Source organism: Rhipicephalus microplus, chromosome 1 (genome assembly GCF_043290135.1).
Source record: "Rhipicephalus microplus isolate Deutch F79 chromosome 1, USDA_Rmic, whole genome shotgun sequence".
Classification (NCBI taxonomy): domain Eukaryota; kingdom Metazoa; phylum Arthropoda; class Arachnida; order Ixodida; family Ixodidae; genus Rhipicephalus; species Rhipicephalus microplus.
Window position 1 is genome coordinate 116,254,053 of NC_134700.1, and position 24,798 is coordinate 116,278,850.

At 47.8% G+C, this 24,798-nt stretch overlaps 1 long non-coding RNA gene across 1 annotated transcript in view; it reads left to right on the forward strand.

The window, feature by feature from the left end:
- The first annotated feature begins 10,312 nt into the window (after positions 1-10,312).
- Positions 10,313-24,798, forward strand: part of LOC119178326 (uncharacterized) — a 91,084-nt gene continuing 76,598 nt past the window's right edge. Inside the window, exon 1 of the long non-coding RNA XR_012893897.1 lies at positions 10,313-10,428. This is a non-coding gene — a long non-coding RNA (uncharacterized LOC119178326). The remainder of the gene's footprint in view (positions 10,429-24,798) is intronic.

Below are 24,798 nucleotides of genomic sequence, written 5' to 3' on the forward strand. Positions count from 1 at the left end.
CATTTGTTACTTCGCTGAGTCTGAAAAGCGTGCGCTTTTCGTGAACGAAGATTTCAATGATTGCAGTGACCTTTGTGTGCCCGGTAAATACAGCAGAATCGTACAGCAGAATCGAATACAGCAGGCCAGTCAAGGCGTACGATCCTCCCCTCGTCACCACTGCGAGATAAGGGCGTGCGAGGGAGCGTAGCTCCCCTCCACGAAGCCGGGCAACGTACGCATAGGAGATCAGACCGGTAGACCGGGCACCTCTGCGCAATGTGGCAACGTGCGCTCATTGCACCATCTTTCTGGTAATGCTGAAAACAGAAGCAGTAGGTAATATATATAAATGGCTTGTCCTTTGAACGGTCAAGAACGTCTTCTGGGGTTGCTCAGTGGTTAACGCCTCACTTTCGTGACGCAGAGGTCCCATGTTACGCGCGCCGTAATGCTTTTTTCTGCATTTTTTTTCTTGTGTTTTCTTATATATAGATACGTGTACATATACGGTGACTTACATTGACGCTGACGCCAGCGGCCAATTCCAGCCGAGAGTGTACATATAATAGCTGTCGCCATAAAGGGAACATTATGAACGCTTTTTTTAGTCTTTACTTCAAATCACTGCGAGATGTCAGACTAGTGTGCCTCTGTTTCATATGCGTTCCTGTTTTCACCTTTCCCTCGTCGCGCCGGCGCCAGGTCTGACAAGGTTTGGCACGTTTTTGTTGCTTCGTCCCAAACAGCAGCTCTGGCCCTTTGACGCGGTGTATCGCAGTAAGAATACATTATTCATGCCAGCCTCTCCAAGTGTACGCGCACTGTGGGAATGAGGCAGTGCACTCGAAAAAACGCCGAAATGACACAGCACCGGTCACGTGCATTACCAGGCTCACGCAAGTCATGTCTACATGATCTTGCATGCGCATTGCACCTTCCATCATAGTTTTGCGCTGTGTAATGAACCAACCTGAAACATTGGGGTGGTACAACGCACTTCATTGGGCACGCCACAATTTCTAGAATCTAACTACAATATTGATATGATCTAGTGAGAGGCCGTTTGAGAACTAAATTGCAAACAAAACCAAAGCCGTGCGCACATCACTTTCTTTTCCTTTGATGTACTCTCTCTTTTTCCTTGCTGGCATTTCATGTTTGCAAGATTGTTTCAGCTCACGAACAAAGGAAAAAGGACAGGGTAGACAGAAAGAGCGCTTACTTCCAACTAACTTTATTTCACAGAATGGCAAGAATATATACGTCTAAAAAGGATGATTACAGAGCATGAAGGTAAAAAGCAAGTCTAATCTACACACCAGTAACAAAGCACGTGTGACGGGTCCTCTATTGCCTCAAAGCCCAGCCAGGTAATCACGTTCAGCCTGTGATAAAGCAAACGATGAAGCGCTTACGCATTTATCTCCTAGCAAGTGTATTTTCTCGGCTTCGATAATTTCTTGGGTAAGCTGGTCCCTCTGCCTTGCCAATATAGAGCACTGATCAAAAAAGGGGGTGCATCCACAATCTCGGCAATGGATGCCAAGATGCTCCTTTACCACATTGTGCACATTGTTTCGGTGTTCTCGAAGGCGGTCATTTATGCACCTGCCAGTTTGGCCGACATAGATGCACCCACACGTCAGTGGAATCAAGTATACTTCCCCTGCGCATGGTACGTAGCGTGTCCTGTGCGTGACAGAGCACGAGGCAGTATTTGTGCGAAGTGTATAGACGCGTTTGCAAAGCTTCTGCCATTTTTCCTGTGCTGATAAAACCACAAGAACGTTGGCGTCTCGAGCAATCTTTTTTAGCCTGTGTGAGGCGTCGTGCACGTAAGGTAGTACGACAGGCCGGCTCTTTCTGACGCTGTTGCGCTTATCCGGTTTGTCGCCTCGCTTCCCGACTGTGACCAGCTTTTCCGCCACCGAAACGAGAACGTGTGCGGGGTAACCGGCTTTGGTGAGACGCTCCACTTGTAGAGCAAAGCTGCGGTGTACCGTGTGGGAGCAGGACTTCTTTAAGGCGTTGCCAAGGCAGATGTTAGCGATGCCCCGCTTGACCAATTTTGAGTGAGCTTAGCTGAAAGGCAGAACTGGCTTGCCGCTTCTTGGTTCATACACCAGAAAGCATGTCGGGGTTCTAGCAAAAGCTTCAAATCTAGAAATTTCAGGTTGTTATCAGTGGGTGGTTCATACGTTAGAACTAGTGGTTTCAGGCACTCTCGGAAAACAGTGAACACGTCAGAGAAAATTGTCTGAAAATTTTGACTATCACATTTCAACAACACTAAATGATCATCAACAAAACGGCAAACTTTAAAAGCCACAGAGTCATCAAGCTTGTTTGACAAGACACGATCATGATGTGCTAGAAATATGTGACTGAGAATCGGTGCCAAACATGAACGAATACATACTCCACTTTTTTGTAAGCAGTTTTTGTCTTCCCATGATACAAGAGTGGCCTTCAAATAGAAACTGAGTAATTCTAATAAGCTGCTGTTGTGAATTCCTGTACGCGTTTGGAACGCTGATGATCCGAAATTGTCTATGAATTCCTCTACACATTTTAGTAGTTGATCATGCAGCAAAGAGTAATACAAGTCGTTAATATCCACAGACATTGCCTGGAGTCCTGTGTTCGCCCAATAATGTCAATAACAGCATCAGAGTTTTTGACCAAAGAAGGATCATCTATTGTTACATTTTTTAGCTTTTCTTGCAAAAAAGTGCTAACGACTTTTGCCAGGTCCCCCTTTCTGTTAGGACCCGATGGACAGTCGATTTTGTGAGTTTTCACCGAAAAGAACAAGTGAGGGCTAAGCTTTTTGCAGCTATCTATCGCCTTTCAAAGCTTCTCAAACTCCACAGCCCCGGTAAGAGTTTTCGCACGCTTCTTAAGCTTATCCAAATTTCATCATTCTCGTTGAAAAGAGACTGCATATTGGCAAGGCACAGAAACCAGCTTACCCGAGAAATTATCGAAGCCGCAAAAATACACTTGTTAGGAGATGAATGAGTAAGCGCTTCATCGGTTGCTTCATCACAGGCTGAACGTGATTACCTGGCTGGGCTCTGAGGCAAGAGAGGAACCGTCACACGTGCTTTGTTACTGGTGTGTCGATTAGGCTTTCTTTTTACCTTCATGCTCTGTAATGATCTTTTTTAGACGTATATATTCTTGCCATTCTGTGAAATAAAGTCAGTTGGAAGTCAGCGCTCTTTCTGTATAACCTGTCCTTTTTCCTTTGTTCGTGCGCTGAAACAATCTTGCAATTCTGACTACGCAGCAACTAGCCCAAGCTTCCACTCTTGTGAGTGGCATTTCATGGTTTCGCACTCGATCGCCACCTTCCTGCGGCTGCACAGAGGGACCTCCTGTTTCCCGCCTGCTGCTACACCCATGTCGTATAGGCGATTAAGCTCACTTTGGGCACTCGATATGACAATGAGCTGCAGAAGCCACCCACCGCGTCCTTCGCAGAAGAGACCAATCTGATACTCTCCTCTCCTCCTCCCATCATGACTTCCTCCTCCCATTTAATTTTACAGTAGGCATTGAGACTACCCCCGTTAAACTCGCAGGAATAGAGTCTTTTCCTTTCCTGAGCCTGTCCTACCCCAACCGCTCGCGACATGTCAACGCGCTGGCGTAATATGACCGGCACGGAGTAAGGAAAAACTAAGGCAAGGTCATGACGCCACATTCGTGAAGCCGCCGCATAGATAGATGAATGAATGTATCCGGCTGTGCCTTTCAGATCGGGCGGTGGCTCACGCCACCTAGCCATAAAGTTAAGTACTATCACTATGTATTTAAAATTGAATTTCATGCGCGCCTTGATTGTAGCCACTAATCAGTTAGCCTCCTATTGGTTATTTCTACTCGTTTAATGTCTATTTTGCCTTCACTGTCCTTAAACTCCAATGCTTTGAAAAATTCGTCACAATTATCTTGACCTATAGGGTGGAGCTCTTTACAGAACATTAACAAATGTTCAGCCGTTTCCTCCTCCCCAAACACACTACATACCATGTCTGTGTCTTCGTATTTTGCTTGGTACGTCTTTGTCTGCAATACTCCCGTTCTGGCTTCGAACAACAGAGAACTACCCCGTGAATTATCCTAGATCTTTTCCCTTGAAATTTTCGTGCTTGAAAGTTCGGTGGCGGTGATAATTTAGTAAGCATTTCTAACTTCCACATGTCCGTCACTCTTTACCTTCTTCTTAACTGATGTTTCCTTTTGTCTTGGTAGTCTGCTGTTGTCTAAATATTTGGTTGAAAATTTCGAGTTCAAATTCTCCATTAATTATCAACACTCTTCATGTACAAGTAGCTGAAAACTTTCTTCGCCCCACACTCTCCTCCCGTTTTACTCAATAGCTCCTCAAGTTCTACTGTGCTGCTAGCTTCCTTGTACCTAAACGATGTCCATCCCATGTCACTCTGTACCCCGTAATTTGGGGTATTCCCGTGTGCTCCCACAGCAAGTCTACCTACGCCACGTTGTTTTATTTCCAATCTTCCTGGAACTTCCGATTTCATGCACAAGGCTGCATTGCCGAACGTCAAACCCGGGACCATGACACCTTTCCAAATACCTCTCACAACGTCATACCCACTGTAGTTCCACAGTGACCCATTTTTCATTACAGCTGTATTCTTGGGTCCGTTAGTCATTACGTATATTTCGTCTCCTCTAGATAATCAGCCCTGTTATTTATCCGTACGCCCAAATATTTGTATTCATCCACGATTTCTAGCATGAGTCCCTGGCTCACTGTCTTTGTTATTATTGTATATGCTCCCTGCCTTTGTTATGATTAGAAATCATGATTGCCAATTTTTCCTTGCTGAACTTCAAATCTAACCAATGTCCCTCATTACCACAGATGTTTATCAGTCCCTGCAAATCTTCCTTGTTGTCGGCTATTATTACTATGCACTCCATGTGGGACCAATATGGGGCGCCTTAAAAAGCGCGCACAGCGCCACTTGTGGTGTGGCGCGCGCTCAACGTTGAGAGTCGTAGCAGACAGTAGCGCCTATTTGCTTTGATAGCTATGGTGGCATAAGCACCCGTGGCCGGCGTGCTAGTGCATGCTTCAACCAGAATTTAAAGATATCGACCCCGAACATTCTTTTGCGATGCCACCATGAATAAATTGGAAAACCTTCACGAAAGCAGCCACGTTTTTATGCGTTAGTGACGGCTAAACGCGTGTGTCAGGTGCGCATAATGCATGAGGCTTGCTGCGCAATTATCGCGGAGCTGTCATTCCTTCCAACTTAGGTTAATATAGGTGCTTGCCCACTACCCGCGTACTTGTAAAATACTCGGAGCGTTTAGAAATATTGATGGCTCCACGGCCACTCGCCGTGGAAACTGGCAGGCTCGTTTGTTGCGGCGTCGTACTACGGTGATTTTCAGCCACCGAGTCTCCCAAAGTGCTTTGCTTGAAAATGTCGCGACATCGTTGGCGCTCATCATGATCATACTCTTTACCTCGCCGCTCGCGCCGCTCATGCTAAGAGCTTGAGGCGCAGGCGAGGAAGAGAACGCGAGAAGATTTAGTCCAGAGAGGACAGTGCATGCCCCGTTCCGTCTTTCGCTTTACCTTGTAGAGTGCTGACGATTACGGCATGGCCACTTCGGCCATGGTCACATGTCTCTCAATCACTATAACCTTTTGCGTTGTTTATGTTGCTTTCCGAAACAAAAACCTTCATGCACATCCACCGCTACAGCATTCGCAAAGCATCGTTTCTTACCATCTATAGTTCTGCTATGCTATATGCCGTGCATCATTTCTTCCTAACATGAATATTGTTAAACAGTCAAAGAAAAAGGCTTTTGACTGAACCAAATTGGAAAGATGGGATTCAATCGATTAATTCCGCCGGTTCTTTCGTTTGGAGCTACAGACCTTGGTTTTAGACACAGGAGCGTTTGGGATACCATAGGCGATTTGCTACGCAAGACGAAACAAATTGAATTGTAAGGTTATGTAAGTGAAACTTATTCTTCAATGACAGTACGCTTTTTCGTTAAATAAGCTAACTAGTTATTTAGAAAACAATCTATTGCTAAATATTTCAAGATATATAAACAAAATTATTTATATAACAAGGCACCACCCATTTCATGGCCGATACCTCATAGTGCCTTGCACCAGTTTAATAAGAACCAACCAACCAACTGACGTACCAACTTGATCCTATCGAGTGCGTATACGCTGCTGCGTGGCTACATGTGTTCATGGTAAAATTCTACGTAACTCAGTTCGTCACTTCACAGATGGACCCATCAACTCGACAAACCACTGTTTGAATTCACATCGCCTTCCTCATAACTACGAATGGTAGACGGCAAGGTAGAAATTATTAAGGTTCGTTAAAACGTTCTGTCAGCCTTGATCTGAAATAAGTTTTTTTTCATGCGTTTCTTTTCTCACCAGCTCTATAGCTGTAAGAACATCACACCAGATCATCGCAAATGCAGAGGGTGTCTCAGACCAATCCAAGCACGCTTCGGCAGAATGCGAGGAAACGGGAACTAAACGCTTTTTATGTGCCACAGGTGTGTTCCACTTATTTCGCTGCCGAATAAAGAAGGGATAAGTCGAGAAACTCTGAAACTTCGTTCCCACGGGACACGGCTTGTACCTCTTGGTACAATCGACTACGCAGCAGTTCAATATTCAGATAAACTACGTGCTCGTGAAAGTTGGGGGAGTGTTTCGTTCTGCTGGGGCTCTCAACGTTTGTCTTCTCTGACGGATACGCGGCGGCGTGCTAGTCTCAGTGCACGATGTCCATATCATCTGCGTACATCAATGCTGGTAATGACTGCTCAATTTGTTTTCCTTGCTTGGCAAAAGAGAGGCTGAAGCCGAGTCGACTCCCCTCTATTTGTTTTCTAGTTGCTGTAGATGCAGCATAAATAACAAAGGTGACAGGGTACCTGTCAAAGCCCGCATTGTATCTCTCTAAGTTCAGATACCTGTTCTTCTCATTTTATGACTACCTTGTTACTTTTATAGATATTCTTTAGAAGATTATTTATTGCATATTCCACATCTAGTGTGTCCAGTATTCCCCCAATTCTTTTTGAATCACACTATCGCAAGCTCCCTTGATATCTAGAAATGCCAGTTACAGGGGCCTGTGTTCTTTTTCTACTATTTTAATACACTGAATCAATGAAAACAGGTTGTCCTCCAATTTCCTTTGTTTACGACACCCATTTTGTAGCTCTCTCAGCAACCCTTCACTCTCCACTTATGTCTGTAGTCTTTTCTTTACTATTTGCATCACCAGCTTGTAAACTAATGATGTGAGTGTTATAGGACGGTAGTTGTTTATTTCGGCTTTGTCCCGCTTTCTTATATAGGTCATGCTCATCCTGCTTAGTTTTTACCCAATTGTGGCTTCACCATTCATAATTACTTTTCTCGCTGCCTCTCTTACCGTGTGCTTGGAGTTTGGTCTTAGTTTCTTTATTAGCATAATTGGAATGTCGTCAGAGCCTGTTGATGTGCTATTAGAAACCCTTTACTCTGCCCTTTCCAACTCTCGTCTTCCCAGTGAAGCCACTGCGCTAATTGGTCCATTCTGATCTAGTGCTGTTCATGCAGCGCTTTCTTGGTGTTTTAATTTTTCTGTCATAACTGTTTTTCATATAATCCATTTCCTCATCCCCTTATAGTCTGACCTCTTGAACTGTAGTTATAAACCTCTGTCCCAGGCTTCTCTTAATACTCATAGAATTGAGATGATTCCAAAACTTTGAAGCTGCCTTTCTATTCTTTTTGTTCACTAGTGCCATTCATTGGGCCCCTTTTCTTCTAATCTTTTTTCTGCTCAGATCGGACCCTTCCCTTCTGCAGCTCAAAAGTTTATCCCGTTTTTTTTAGACATCATCTTCCGGTTCACCCCTTTGTTTAGCATACCGGTGTTTCCTGGAGGTTTCCTGGCGTCTTACTAAGGTTCTCTTAACTTCCTCATTCCACCAGCTTTTAAGTTTGCGTCTCGATTTCTCGGTTTATTTGACTCGTACCTTAGCAAGCCCTACCTCAATACACCGAAATGGACATTTGTGCGTTGATTCTGTTTTAGTATTCTCGGTGATTATTTTCTTAATCTCTTTAGATGCTATTTCTATTTGCTTTTCTAAATAGTTATTACCGCAAGGTTGCTCATAATGTCTCCTTTCCGATTTCATTTTTCTTTTAAAACTCAGGTTGATACGCTTATGATCACTACCTAAGCTTTTGGACCATATTGATCTATGTTCATCATTCTTGCCCGATCATACCTCCTATGCGACAAAATTGTGTAATCTCTCGTCGACTGCAGCATACCCACCTCCCATGTCATCTGCCTTTCACATTTCTCGTGGCTCTTACAAATGAATAATCAATCCCGTTCACGCATATTAATTATCATTCTGCCTGTTGCAGCGGGATGTACCTGGTGGTACAGCGGGATGTACCTGGTGCCACTTTTCACGTATGCCCGCTTCACTGTTGATCAGTAATACATGGTATTTGCATTCGGAGATCTAAGCTGTACGCTCCGTTCGTCCTTACTCATTGTGTCAACTGAGAACACTCGCGAGCTTTTGTTCCAAGTGTTGTAGACATCGAGGCGCGTCTTTAGAAGTTCTGTTGTTCATGCGAAAGGGCAATAAACACGTTTTGTTATCAAAGTAAGTGTTTACGTGTTGCCCCACCACGGTGGTCTAGTGGCTAAGGTACTCATCTGCTGACCCGCAGGTTGCGGGATCGAATAATGGCTGCGGTGGGTCATTTCCAATGGGGGCGGAAATGTTGTAGGCCCATGTGCTCAGATTTGGGTGCGCGTTAAAGAACCACATGTGGTCGAAATATCCGGATCCCTCCAATACGGCGTCTATAATGATCATACGGCAGTTTTGGGACGTCAAACCCTACAAATTGATCAACCAAGTGTGTATGTGTTCTACGGTGTGCGCTCGCTGCGCTTTGGTTGTGTGCGCACTGGAAACACACACTTTATGTGCACGATCGCGTACACATTACAGTGGTGCCTTCTTAGCGACGTGAAGTACGTCAAGAACTAGGCTGGCGTTGCGCGGAATAGCTAGGAAGCAAGCTCTCAAAATCGTGCATTGCCACACTGACAATGTGTACGAGCAAAGAACTGCTACTTGGCCCGTAGATTGGCAAATCTGGCTAAGAGAAAAAAAGGCCTTACGGTGAGCAGAACACGTAAGTCACTGCCGGGTGATTTCGAATGCGATGATACAGGCGTTGAATAAATTCATTGCGCCACGTCCCGATGCTTTCTGTGCTATTGCGCAAAAACACTTCACGAAGTATTTTCGCGCGCCACGATCGGACCTGCCAGGCACGAACCGTCTGAAAAAGGGGTGCTCGCAATATTTTACTGCATGCAAACCATTCAATACGCGTTCAGCTTACATTGGGACTATAAATCTACGCAGAAAAGAACCGGCGCTGAGAGCACGCCGCGAAGCGTCTGCTGCTTAGTTTGTCCCATAACGGTTTGTTTGCCCCATAAATTTACGTCACTTCCGCCACACTTCTCACAGTGAATAGGGATACGATAGGGCCTCTCCTCAGTTTTTCCTTCCTATATGATGGCCGGCGTGCCCCATTTTACGGCTCCTGGCAGTTGCTTTCCGAAACTTGGTTGAACTAGAGGCCTAGTTTAAGTTTTATAGCGTTCCTGAAGGTAAACGATGCCCGGTAATCGAATAATGACATCAAGCTGCATGCGAAAGGTAAACTTTAGGGTAAGCAGCGTTCCTAGAGGTTGCTATTTTGAAAATAGGCATCTACATTGCCACTTATAGACAATTACTCATAAACAAGAAAAGTAGGCATAGGTAGGCACTATGAAAACACTACGAAAACCCTTCTAAACCTCTAGCTTGTCCTCATATATCAATATGGCACCATTGGAACTCAGAGGACAAAATTTACATTTGCCTAAAATGCGGTCGCCACTGAAAACACACGGCGATCCACTAGGCGTAAGGCTTCACTTCTGACTCTTTCCTCTGGCTTTTGATAGTTCATGTTCACCAGGGCGAACCAAAACTTAAGTGGTTGAAATAACTAGTTTTTTTGTGAGTCAGTCCCTGTTGCGAATAAATTACAGTAGCGCGAAAAAATCGAGCACAGAGACGAGGAAGTACCATATGATGACACATCGGCCTCCGGGGTTTCTTCACTATCTTTGCCCTCGCTATCTTTCGTGCAGCGCCAAGCTGTTCGCCGGATGTTACCGGGAAATTGCTAAGTCCGGGAAACGATAGCACTGTTTAAATAGGATGTTTGCCGCCACATGGTCTCTTTGAAAGCGTGAGACATGGAGGCTGCAGTGTGGCACGTATATTTTATCCCCATCTTGCTCTTTTGCTGTGCGTTAACGGGTGAGATGCTGTTCGTATACAGGCCTGGGCATGGATGAAATATTTACTTTACTGCTGAGCGGAAATTTTGTTTTCAGCGTGATCTAGCAGCTTAATAACGATTCCCACAACATTTCACGTTCGTTTAGTTTGCATTTGCAAAATCGCTTTTACGAAGGTTCTTAGTATCAAATAGCACGTGCCATTGAGCGATTTGAGTACAAGACGATTCCAGGGCCCAATGGCATTAGCTTCAAACTTCTGAAATTAACCGCTCAAAAGTCATCGTACCTATTGAAACTAATATTTCAGCAGTCACTGAACACAGGTTGCGTCCCAGATGACTGGAAGTCAGCATTAGTGGTACCTATATTCAAATCTGGGTTAAAATCATGTGCTAATACTTACCGGCCAATCTCTCTTATATTCCGTGCAAAATACTCGAGCATATTTTGTTTACGCACATCGTATCTCACCTCCATAAAAATAACTTGCTAATAGACAACCAACATGGCTTCCGCAATAACCACTCATGCGAAACTCAGCTGTTCGAATTGGTAACTGATCTTAATGATTCTCTGAATAACTCCCGCTACACTGACACAATCTTTATAGATTTTGCTAAAGCATTTGACCACGTGCAACACAAACGGTTGATGACTAAAATCTGTAATCTACAGCTAGACGACAAAACAACCCAGTGGATAAGCGGTTTTCTTACTAACAGGGTGCAGTCAGTTAAGCTGTACAACGTTATCTCTACTCCCAGACCCGTCAAATCCGGCGCACCCCAGGGATCCGTACTAAGCCCTCTGTTGTTTCTTGTCTATAATAATGATATCGGATCTAGTATTAACTCTTCACTGCGCCTCTTTGCAGACGATTGCGTAATTATATGAAAATCACCGAACCAAAGACGTAAACATCTTGCAGTCCGACTTGACAAAATTATCACAATGGTGCCATTTATGGCAAACGGAAATAAGTGTAAACAAAACCAAACACGTACGCTTTTCATCCGTTGCACGTCCTTCGCCCAATGAGTATGTCAGAAACATTTGGTAATTCAGACAGTTCGATCTATTAAATATCTAGGTATTTTATTCCACTTTGATATAACCTGGACTAGCCACGTAGAATACATTACCGCGAAAGCACTACGGAAACTTGGTCTTCTTAAGCGCCGCCTGAAACCTGCAAACAAAGACACCAAACTTCACGCATACAATACTGTTTTTTCGGCCAACCTTAGAATATTGTCGCGGTACAGCGCGAACCAAAGGCAGATAAATGTTGACACAGCGACTCTCAGCAGCCGAACAGCAAGATCACCTTCTTTATCTTCGATCAGCCAGAGCCCCTCTACCTAGTGTCCGCCAAATCCCCTTATCGTCGCTTTTGTCCACCAGTACACACACGTCATTTGCCCCCCTCTTAATGAGCATCGCCCCGATGCTAAATCAGTAGTGCAGTTTTTTTTGTTTTTTTAAGAAGTGTCTTGCGCAGTCACTACTTTTCATAAGGCTTCATGCGCACAACGTGAACTAGTTCAGGATGGTGCTGGCGAAGCCTCGTACACACGAACTGTGAGGGACGACCTCGTAGGTAACATCACTCAGTCGTCGCAGTACTAGGTATGGCCCAAAGTATCTCCTTAGGAGCTTTTCAGAGAGTCCTCGTTTCCGTATGGGCGTCCAAACCCATACTCTGTCGCCGGTCTGGTAAACAACTGTTCTGAGGCGAGAATTGTAGCGGCTCGCGTCGTCCTCTGGTTGTTGCTGGATTCGCAATCGTGCTAGTTGCCTTGCTTCTTCCGCTCGTTCTGTAAACATCTCGGCGTCCGGTTCGATGTCGTCGCATTCGTGCGCTAGCATCGCATCTAACATGGTTTGTGCTTCCCTTCCGTCAATTAGGCTGAACGGGGTCATCCGGGTTGTTTCTTGCTTGGCCATGTTGTATGCAAACGTGATATATGGCAAGATTTTGTCCCAATTTTTGTGTTCGGCGTTTACGTACATTGAAAGCATGTCTTCAATTATTTTGTTCAGACGCTCTGTAAGCCCGTTCGTTTGCGGGTGGCAGGCTGCCGAAGGCCAGCTGGTTTAGTCGGCGGTGGCTACCGTCGCTGGCAGTCGAGGCAAGTACGAACATGGTGTTTTATGGCTATGGTCAGTCTTGGCCTGAAGTAGCGCTGCCGTACTCTGGCCAACGTTCTCGTGTAACCTAAGTGGCCTGAAGTCACCTCGTTGTGGCATGCTTCGAGTACTTCGGAGCGCAGGGCTGCTGGGATGACTAGCAAATACGCAGATCCTGTCGAAGAGAAGTTTCTTTTGTATAGCACCCCACCCCGTAAGCAAAATGATGACAGCGTTCTTACGAAAACAGTTGGTGCCTTCTCAGATCTTCCATCCAGGTAATTAATTAGGGCAAGTAACTCTGGGTCGTCACGTTGTTGCTCCGCAATAGCGGTCGAGTCAAGCACGCCGAGAAATGCTGTTTTCTCCTCATCAGATAAAGTTGCCGATTCAATGGGTCAGCGGAATAGACAGTCGGCGTCCATGTGGCGGTTCCCTGACTTCTGTACGACCTTCATGTCATACTCTTGCAGTCTGAGACTCCAACGCGCTAATCTCCCGGTAGGATCCTTAAGATTTGTCAACCAACGCAGTGAATGGTGGTCGCGGATGACTTTGAAAGGGTGGCCGTATAAATACGGGCGAAATTTTGTGACCGCCCATACCACGGCGAGGCATTCCTGCTCAGTTGTGGAGTAAATAGTCTTAGCACGTGTTAGTGTTCGGTTTGCATGGGCGATTACTCTTTCTGTGCCCTCTTGAAGCTGAACAAGCACAGCTCCCAAATCAACATTGCTGGCATCAGTGTGTAGCATTGTTGGGGCTTTCTCATCAAAGTGGGCGAGCACTGGAGGCGTCTGTAGTCGCTGGCGGAGGTTCTTAAAAGCATCTTCCTCTTCGTTGCTCTATTGAAAGGCAACATCTTCTTTCGTGAGGTGGGTTAACGGTGATGCGATGCGTGCGAAGTCCGCAATGAATCGCCTATAATACGCACATATTCCGAGGAATCGTCGGACAGCCTTCTTATCAGTCGGAACCAGAAAGTGTGCAACAGCTGTGATGTTTTCGGGATCAGGACGAACGCCTGCGGGACTGACAACGTGGCCAAGAAATTGCAGCTCTTCATAACAAAACTGGCACTTTTCAGGCTTCAACGTCAAGCCTGCGGATCGTATGGCTTGTAAAACTGTCTCAAGTCTTTTACGGTGCTGGTCAAATGTTGCGGAGAAAACTACGACATCATCAAGGTAGACCAAGCAGGTTTTCCACTTCAACCCAGAAAGTACGGTATCCATGAGTCTTTGAAAGGTAGCAGGCGCTGAGCATAAACCAAAGGGCAAGACTTTAAATTCATATAAGCCATCTGGTGTCACAGAAGCAGTCTTCTCGTGGTTTCTTGGGTCTACCTCCATTTGCATATACCCACTCCTCAAGTCCATCGATGAAAAGTAACGAGCATATTGAAGTCTGTCGAGAGAGTCATCTATACGAGGAAGTGAATACACATCTCTTTTTGTCACTTGATTGAGTTTTTGGTAATCTACACAGAAGCGCAGGCTGCCGTCTTTTTTTTTAATGAGGACCACAGGTGACGCCCAGGGGCTTTTTGAGGGCTGAACGACTTCATCTTCTAGCATTTTGTCGACTTGCTCTTGTATCACTTCGCGTTCCTTTGGAGCCACGCGATAGGGGTTTTTCGTGAATTGGTCTCACCATGTCCTCGGTATTTATCCGATGCTTGGTTAGAGTCGTGCGGCCAACTCTTGATGTTGTCGAGAGGCAGTCTTTGAATTCGGCTTGTAGCTCAAGACGCCTTTTTCGCTCGTTCTTAGGCAAAGTAGTGCTAACGTCGAGAACTGGTGTTGAGTCAAGTTTTGGCGCCCCATCGACTACTGCCAAGCAGCCTTCTGCATATGTGATATCGAAGTAGCGACGGCCATGCCTTTTGGAAGGTGCTGGCGCTCATCGCTAAAATTTGCCAATAGCAAGTCCGTGCGTTCAACAGCGACACTGACGATACCTCTTGCGACGGAAATGCCATGTGTGAGGGGGAGCGAGCTTATTCGGTCTGCTACTCCTTCGCCGTCAAACTCGGCAGCAACTGCCACAGAAACAAGCGCACATGACCGAGGAGGGAGAACCACATCGTCAACAGTTAGACGCAATAGGTTTGGTCGTGCCTGTGTACAATCAGGTGCCCCCGAACTGTTGCGGAACGTAATCAAACTGTATGGGATATTGATGACGGCGCCGTACTCTCGTAAGAAGTCCATACAATAATTAGGTCCTTGCAGCATGCGGCAAAAACTAGGAACGACGCAACGAAAGAAGAACCTCCGATGCTACTTCTCGCTGTGCATCTTCCAGAGGGCATCAATAACTGACCACCTGCCGTCCTTATTTGAGGGCCTGTCCACGGCGTCTTCGCTTTCTTGAGGCGGATGGCGAGGTCCTGACTGATAATAGAAAAGTTGGAACCAATGTCGACTAAGGCTGTTACTTCCTGGCCGTCAAGAAAAGCACTAAGGTCGGCGGTCACAATGTCGTCGCTCTCACGTCTTGTCGGATTTACAGCGTTGTGTAATGGGCGCTTTTCGTCATCATCTTCATGGCCTGCAACCTTACCCCCAGAGGTCGCCACCCTCAGTTTCCCCAGCGTGGGGGAATCATGTGACAAATGAAGCGATGGTCGGTAGAAGCCGAGAAAGAAGAAGTGAGACGAATAAACATGGCGTATGAGCCAGGCCACCTCTCCCATTCATCATAGCGTCACATATATACATATAAATGAGGCGTTTTAGAGTGGCACTCTTTTATAAAACAAGAGAGCGGTCACGACAAGTCAAGTGGTAATGGCGGAACCTGTGTACTCATCCAACCAAACGTCGTCCTCTTCACAGACTGAGTGATACCCCCTGCCTATCCTTGTAGCACTCATCTTCTTCACTACATTTTCCTCCCCTCCGGAAAACAGCCATCCTGGCGACTCATGAGCAGGAGACAATAGAGGGATCGTAATACGGTTTTAGGCGGTCTATGTGGACGGTCTCACGTCCGCGGTGTCGTTGATCATGGGTTTGCTCAAGTGACTCCACGATGTAATTGACGGGTGAAGTTTGTTTCACCACACGGTAAGGGCTGTTATACTTGCACATCCGCTTCGTTGAGAGACCATGGCTGGTTTAAGGGATGCGAAGCCAGACAAGGTCATCCGATGCATAAGAAGCCTGAGGCGTCGGGCTATCGCGGTGGTGTTTCTGGCGTTTTTGTTCAGCACTTGTGAAGGAGCGGGCAAGCTGACGACACTCTTCCGCGTATTTAGCAGCTTGTGAGATTGTCGTCGACTCAGCAACATCCGGGTGGTAAGGAGGGATGGTGTCTAGCGTGCAAGAGGGTTCGCGACCACAAAGGAGGAGGTATGAAGAGAAAGCAGTGGTTGTCTGAACAGCCGTATTATGCGCGTGTGCTACAAAAGGGAGAATACTCTCCCAGTTGAAATGGTCGGTTGCGACATATATTTACAGCATATCTCCTAAAGTACGGTTAAATAGTTCTGTAATGCCATTAGTTTGAGGACGATACGCGGTGGTCGTGCGATGAATGACTTGGCATTCCTTGAGAAGCGATTCGACGGCCTCCGACAAAAACACACGCCCTCGGTCACTAAGGAGTTCACGTGGTGCATCGTGACGTAAAATAATCTGATGCTATATAAAACGACCGACATCACTCGTTGACGCAGAAGAGAGTGGTGACGCTTCTACGTAGCGCGTAAGGTGATCTATAGCGACGATTACCCAGCGATTTCCAGCCGGTGTAATCGGAAGAGGTCCATACAGATCGATACCAGCACGGTCAAACGGTCGGGCAGGAAAAGGTAAGGGTTGTACTGGAGCTGGAGAACTTGGAGTAAGATTCTTCCGGCGCTGGCATGCGAGACAGGAACGTACGTAGTGACGAACGAAGCGATACATTCCACGCCAGTAGTATTGGTGGCACAGGCGGGTGTAGGTTTTTAACATTCCAGCATGGGCGCATAGTGGGTCGACGTGAAAGGAGGCGCATATGTCTGAGCGGAGACGTCTGGGAATAACTAGGAGCCATTGGCGTCCTACGGAGAGATAAATCCGTCTGTATAGCAAACCATCTCTGATAACAAAGTGCTGTATTTGACGGCGCGTACCTCAAGGAATATTTTGCGAGGTAGTTCGACTCAACAAGTTGATAAGTGAGGTGATCCAAGGATCTTCTCGTTGCTCCTGTAGCATGTCGCTGACACTAAGTGCAGATATGTCGGGGGCAGGCGAAGACGGCGACTTGTCACTACATCGTACAGGTGATCGGGACGAAGCGTCTGCGTCTGAATGTTTTCGCCCACACCGGTAAACGACGTCAAATGTGGTACTCTTGTAGCCGAAGCGCCCAATGGGCGAGCCGGCCGGTGGGATCTTTTAACGAGGAGAGCCAACATAATGCATGATGATCTGTAACCACGCTGAATGGGCGCCCGTAAATATAGGATCGAAACTTGCGTATGGCCCATTAGATGGCTATAGGCACTCTTTTTCGGTGACTGAATAGTTGGCTTCTGCATTTGTGAGCGCACGGCTGGCTTAAGAGACGACGGACTCGTCAAATCCAGGTTTGCGCTGGGCGAGCACAGCACCGAGACAACTCCGCTAGCATCCGTGTGTATTTCCATCAGGGTAAAAGGATCAAAGAGTCGCAGTATAGGACGTGACGTAAGAAGGTGGCGCAGTGTGGCGAATACATCATCACAAGCTGACGACCAACTAGAAAGGTCGCTGTTGCCGGCAAGAAGGTCAGTCAAGGGCGATATGCTTGAGGCGAAGTTGCGAATAAAACGACGAAAGTATCAACATAAACCTAGGAAGCTGCGAAGTTCTTTCAAGGTGTTCAGCTTAGGAAATTCGGCAACGGCACGGAGTTTCGTTGGATCCGGGAGAATGTCATCTCTAGATACAACTTGGCCCAAAATTAAGTTTTCGAGCGCCGAAGCAGCACTTCTTCAAGTTGCGCTGTAGACCGGTGGAGGTGAGGCAAGTACGCACTGTCTCGAGGCGCTGAAGATGCGCTGAAAAGTCGCTTGAAAATATCACGACATCGTCTAAACAACACAGACATGTCTGCCATTTCAGGCCACAGAGGATGTTGTCGATCATGCGCTCGAAAGTGGCAGGCGCATTGCCGAGCCCGAATGGCATGACGTTAAATTCGTATAAGCCATCGGGGGTAACGAAAGCCGTCTTGCGGCGATGAACCTCAGCCATGGGAACCTGCCCATAACCTGAGCGCAGATCTAGTGACGAGAAGAACTCCCCGCCTTATAAACAGTCAATGGCATCGTATATGCGAGGTAGCGGGTAAACATCTTTGCGCGTGATCCTTTTCAACCGGCGGTAGTCGCCGCAGAATCTTATTCAGCCGTTCTTTTTCTTGACTAGAACAACGGGGGCGGCCCACGGGCTTTTATGGGGCTCAATAACCCCACGCTTCAACATGTCGCCAACTTGCTCCGCGATTATAGGACGCTCAGATGCCGATACCCGATACGAACACTGACGTAAAGGAGCGTGAAGACCTGTGTCGATTTGGTGAGATACTGTGGAAGCACGGCCCAAAGTCAGTTGCAGGTGATCGAAGCTAGCGCGGACGCGCTCTAGGAGGGCGATAATGTCGGCGCGCTGCTGGGCCGTAATGTTGGTGTCGATGCAGCGTGAAATATCGTCGGTGAATGATGGGTAAGAGGGTGATGCGCAGCAATCAACAGCGTCAATAGCTAGCGTAGTTGAGTGGTCAGCAACTACACGTGCACTCATGGGATCAATGTCATCGGAAAACACCAGGCACTTTCCGCACAGTAACGTGGAAGGCGAGGGAAACGGATTGTAAACATAAATTGCACTTGATCCATCGTGAATGTTCGGAACGGCGAAAGGAATCGGGAAGCACTTGTGGCGAACAGCAGTTTCAGAAGGCGTAAAAAGAACAGTTGAGCAACTAGAGACGTCTCAGGAAAGCGGAACTAGGGCGGATGAGAACAGGGGTATCGAAGTGTCGGCGGCAACGAAAACTTTTGCAGGTGAAAGGAGCGAGTCGAGTGAAGCAGCGTCGCATAATGGCGTGAACTTCACTTCGGCGTGAGCACAGTCGATGACGGCATGATGAGTGCTAAAAAAGTACCAGCCTAATATAATGTCACGGGAGCACTGGGGGAGCACTACAAACTAGACGACATAAATATCGTTAGCAATAGCGACACGTGCTGTGCATGCAGCGAAAGGACGAATTTGTTGCTTGCTCGCAGTGCTCAAAACGAAGTCGAGAAGGGACATTGTGACTTTCTTTTGCCCCGCCGCGGTGGTCTAGTGGCTAAGGTACTCGGCTGCTGACCCGCAGGTCGCGGGTTCGAATCCCGGCTGCGGCGGCTGTATTTCCGATGGAGGCGGAAATGTTGTAGGCCCGTGTGCTCAGATTTGGGTGCACGTTAAAGAACCCCAGGTGGTCGAAATTTCCGGAGCCCTGCACTACGGTGTCTCTCATAATCATATGGTGATTTTGGGACATTAAACCCCACATATCAATCCATTTTGACTTTCTTTAGTAGACGGCGAAATTTTTCAGCCATTAAAGACACTGCGGCGCCAGTATCGACCAATGCAAAAACAGGTATACCTTCAACTGGGGCAGCAACGATGTTGGACGGCGAAAAACAAGGTCTTGTGCAGTTCGAAAGATCCGCAGTTTTTCACCCCGCAACTGCGGCTTCTAGCTTTCCTCCGCGACAGGGTGAGGTCGACGTAGCATAGGTGAAAGGGAACGGCGTTGAGGTAAAGGCGACCGGTGTCTGTTGAAGTTCCGGCGAGGTGCAAATGTGTCCATGGTGGCAGGCTTGCCAGATACAGGGGGCTCCGGTCGTGGTAAGAAATCATAACTGTTGGGCCGGACGTCGTCACGCAGGAAAAACTCACGCCGTCGACAATATTGCGCCACGTGACCCACAATTGCACAGGCGAAGCTTATGGTGTGGTTGTCTTGAGTGCACTAAGGGTTCTGAAAGCGTGGTGGTGGTGGTCGGGAGAAAGGACCGGCAGCCTGGTACATAGTCTCAGTCGGTACGACAAAGGGGCACGTGGACGTTGGCGTTCGTGACAAAGAAACGTGGGCGTTCGCGACAGCCGGACGTAGGGTTCCGTTCAGTGCTTCGGATAGGTCAGTGGAGCAGCCACAAGTGGTGCGTGAGCTGTTGGTAGCGCCTCGGACACTTGCTCCTGAAATATTCTCTGTATTGATGACGCTAAATTATAAGGGGCACCTTCAGGGGTATAAGGCACGAGGGACAACTGGCGTGCGACCTCCTCTCGTACAAATTGCTTGATCGCGAAAAGCAAACTGATGTGGTCTATAGCAGTACCAGCCGACGTTAATACGGAGATTGTTGCACTTGGCGTGCTGGCACGACGAGTGGTGTCACGCTGTTTCCAGAGCTCGTCATAACTCTGACAAAGTTGAACAACTTCTGCTACCGTTTGCGGGCTCTCAGCGACAAGCATCTGAAATGCATCGTCAGTCACGCCTTTCAAGATGTGTTTGATATTATCGGCTTCTGTCATGGCCAAGTTGACACGCTGGCAAAGGCGACCACATCTTCGATATAACTGGTGTAATTCTCACCATTCTGCTGAGCCCTAGTACGCAAGCGCTGTTCGGCCCGTAGTTTGCGAAGCGCTGGACAGCCAAACAAGTCCGCAAACGCCGTTTGGAAGGCCGACCAGGTGGGGAGGTCTCTCTCGTGATTACGGTACCACAAACTGGCGACATCGGTCAAATAAAATTGGACGACAGTAAGCTTGTGCGCATCGCCCCACTTGTGCTCTCTCACCCGGTCGTACTCGTCAAGCCAGTCTTCCACGTCCTTGTCATCTGTTCCACTCAAGGTAGGCGGATCGCGTTGCCAAAAAGAGCCTAGACAGACAGGAGCTACCGTAGTTGGAGCCGAGGCGGCCGCCTGCACATTGTCGTCCGTGGACAAATAGCAACTAGATGTAACGTACGGTTTCGCAGTTCCCGGATTCTGCGTTACCCAGCAGCACCTCCACCAATTAAAATGAGGCGTTTTAGAGAGGCAATCTTTTATTAAACAGGAGAGTGGTCACGACAAGTCAAGTGGTAATGGCGGAACCAGCCTGCGTACCCAGCCAACCAAACGTCGTCCTCTTCACAGACTGAGTGATACTTCCTGCCTATCCTAGTTGCACCCATCTTCTTCACTACAATATATATATATATATATATATATATATATATATATATATATATATATATATATATATATATATATATATATATATATATATATATATATATATATATATTGTCACGCAGTTGATTTATTCACAGACCCACTGGAAGGCCGAGGAACGCCAGAAGAGCGAGGAACACACACAGGCCGAAAATACAAAAAAACGAAAGCTCGGGTCGCGCGTGTGCACCAACGCTGTGGCTTGCCGTTTCTTGCTTCTTCGTCCTCGTTCGCATAGTTTCCTACATTGGCCCCCAGTGAATAGCGTAGCCAACCTGGCGACTTAAGGCGTAGTCACTATAGCGGGGTCGTAATACGGCTTCAGGCGATTCACATGCACAATTTCTCGGCCACGACGGCGTAAGTCATGAGACTCTGTCAAAGGCTCAATCTCATAATTGACTGGTGACGTACGGGCGAGAATGTGGTAGGGCCCGTGGTATCGCTCCAGTAATTTCGACGAAAGGCCAATAGTGCTCGGTGGAATCCAGAGCCAAACGAGAGCACCAGTCGTGAAAGTAGAGAGAGTCGGTCGGTATCATGCCGTAGCTTCTAGTGGCCTTGGTCCTCGGTTGTCAGTGAACGTGCCAATCTTCTGCAATCTTCTGCGTACCTGGCAACATCAGAAATTGCAGTGTACTCAGAGCAGTCGGGCGTGTATGGAAGGATAGTGTCCAGCGTGCACGATGGTTCGCGTCCGTACAACAGAAAGAAAGGGGAGAACCCTGTTGTCGCATGCGTAGCGGTGTTATACGCACACGTGACGAATAGAAGGACAGTGTCCCAATTCGTCTGGTCTGCAGCTGTGTACATCGTCAACACATCATCAAGAGTGCGATTAAATTGTTCTATGAGGCCATTCGTCTGCGGGTGATATACTGTCGTCATGCGATGAATCATGTTGCACTGAGCGAGCAACGCTTGAATGGCGTCAGACAAGTAAACACGCCCCCGGTCGCTCAAAAGTTTGCGGGGAGCACCATGGCGAAGAACAAAGTTGCGTAAGATGAAAAACGCAACTTCCCTCGCGGTTGCTGCGGGTAGTGCTGCCGTCTCCGCGTAACGCTTGAGGTGGTCCACGCCAACAATTATCTACCTATTTCCAGAAGACGACGCGGGAAGTGGTCCGTATAAGTCGATACCGACGCAGTCGATACCGACGACGGACGCGCTGGAAAAGGCAGAGGCTGAAGTGTACCGGCAGGGCGTTGAGGTGGGACTTTACGTCCCTCACATGCAGTACAAGCACGTATGTAGTTGCGGACAAATGTGTACACGCCGAGCCAGTAGTACCGCTGACGTAGACGGTTGTACGTTTTGAGAGCGCCAGCGTGAGCGCTTTGCGGGTCGTTGTGGAAAGCAGTACAGATTTCCGAGCGCATGTGGTTAAGTATCACTAACAGCCACCTCCGACCTTCAGACGTGTAATTCCGCCAATAGAGGAGGTCGTCTCAAATAGCGAATTGTGTGGCTTGACGGCGAATAGTTCTTGAGACCAAATTAGCTAACGGATCAGTCAGAATGGCGAGGAGTTGGGAAATCCACACATCTTTGCATTGTTCCAATGCCATGTCTGTGAAGTCGATTGGTGTTATGACAGCTGAAGAAGGTGACGAGGAGATTGGGTCAGCCGGTAGCGGCGAGCGGGATAGTGCATCAGCGTCAGAGTGCTGGCGGCCGGATCGGTATACAACACGAATGTCGTATTCCTGTAGGCGAAGCGCCCAACGACCAAGGCACCCCGACGGGTCTTTGAGCGATGATAACCAGCATAGAGCGTGGTGGTCCATGACGACTTCGAAAGGGCGGCCATATAGGTATGGGCGGAACTCAGTCAAAGCCCAGACAGTTGCGAGGCACTCTTTCTCCGTGACGGAATAATTACACTCAGCTTTCTTGAGGGTTCGACTCGCATAAGCGACCACGTATTCTTGGTATCCTGGTTTTTGTTGAGCCAATACAGCACCAAGACCGACACCACTGGCGTCGGTGTGGACCTCCGTAGGCGCATCGGGGTCAAAGTGACGTAGTATTGGAGGTAATAATAATAACCACCGAAGTGCGGTGAAGGACTCGTCGCACTCTTTTGACCAAGAAGAAATGCCTTTAGAAGTTGTCAACAGGTTGGTAAGAGACGCGATGATGGAAGAGAAGTTGCGCACAAATCGACGAAAGTATGAGCAGAGGCCAATAAAACTTCGAAGCGTCTTCATGGAATTGGGCTTCAGATAGTCGGCCACGGCGCGGAGTTTCGCCGGATCTGGGAGAACACCCTCTTTGTAGACGACGTGACCCAGTATTGTGAGCTGACGTGCGGCAAAATGGCACTTCTTGATGATAAGTTGAAGGCCAGCAGAGGTGAGACACGTGAGAATAGCACGAAGACGAACAAGGTGAGTCGAAAAGTCGCGAGAAAAAACGACGATGTCATCTAGGTAGCAGAGACACGTGTTCCACTTGTAGCCGCGAAGGATGGTGTCCATCATCCGTTCGAGGGTAGCTGGGGCGTTGCAGAGTCCAAACGGCATGACGTTAAACTCATACAGCCCGTCAGGTGTTACAAATGCAGTCTTCGATCGGTCAGGATCAGCCATTGGAACTTGAACTTGCCAATATCCTGAGCGTAAATCTGAAGAGGAGAAATATTCTGCTCCTTGCAAGCAATCGAGAGCATCGTCGATGCGTGGCAACGGGTACACATATTTCCGAGTTATTTTATTGAGCCGGCGGTAGTCGACAATATCCTGAGCGTAAATCTAAAGAGGAGAATTATTCTGCTCCTTCCAAGCAATCGAGAGCATCGTCGATGCGTGGCAACGGGTACACATCTTTCCGAGTTATCTTATTGAGCCGGTGGTAGTCGACACAGAATCTGATAAACCCATCTTTTTTGCGCACAAGTACAACAGAAGACGACCAAGGGCTCTGCGATGGCTGGATGACACCACACTTGAGCATATCGTCGACTTGTTCGTTGATAATACGGCGCTCTTCCGCTGAAACTCGATATGGTCGTTGGCGTAAGGGAGCATGAGTACCGGTGTCAATGTGGTGCGTGATGTTCGCTGTGCGACCCAAAGATGGTTGAGCGCAATCGAAGGCAGAACGGAACTCTCGAAGAAGGGACAAGAGTTCCCTTCTTTGTGTCGGCGATAGCTCAGCGGCAACAGAGGGCTGGAATGAGTCTGGCGCGGGCAGTGTGGCCACAGGTGGTGCCATAGCATTGAGCTGGAGGTGAGGTGGGTGTTCGGCGAACTCCAGAGGGCGCAAGAGGTCAACGTCTTGTATGTTACCCAAACATTCTCCGCGAAGTGAGGTAACTGGCGACGATAGCGAGTTCGCGAAGAGCATGGAGGTAGCACCGGATGCCACGGTGAGTACGGCAAAGGGCTGGTGTAGGCTACGGCGGCGAGTAAATACGTCAGACGGAGTGAACAAAACAGTTCCGGCAGGAGCGGCTGTACAGGTCAGGGCTACAAGGGTGGATGTTCTCGGTGCTATTTCCGTGTCTGAAACAACGACAAGTTTGTAAGCTTCAGAAAGAGAATCCACCAAGCGAGAGGTTGGCAGCGGTGTAAGGGCAACTTCTGCACGTGAGCAATCTATGATGGCCCGATGACGCGAAAGAAACTCCTATCCAAGAATGACTTCGTGGGAGCATGATGCCAGCACAAAAAATTCAATGGCATAAAGTTCCTGTTGGATAATGACACGTGCAGTGCACACAGCTGTAGTTTCTATGCACTGCGAGTTGGCCGTGCGGAGCATCAGGCCCGAAAGAGGCGTCATCACCTTTTTCAACTTGCAGCATAAGGTCTCACAGATTATGGAAACGGCGGCCCCTGTGTCGATAAGCGCTTGTGCGGCGGTCCCCTCTACATTGACGTCAATAACGAGAAAGATGGAGGCCTTAAGCAGTTCGAATTGTATGCAGCTGTTGCTTCCGGAGCTGCAGCGATCAGTTTCCCTCTTCGGTAGCAGGTCGGCGACGCA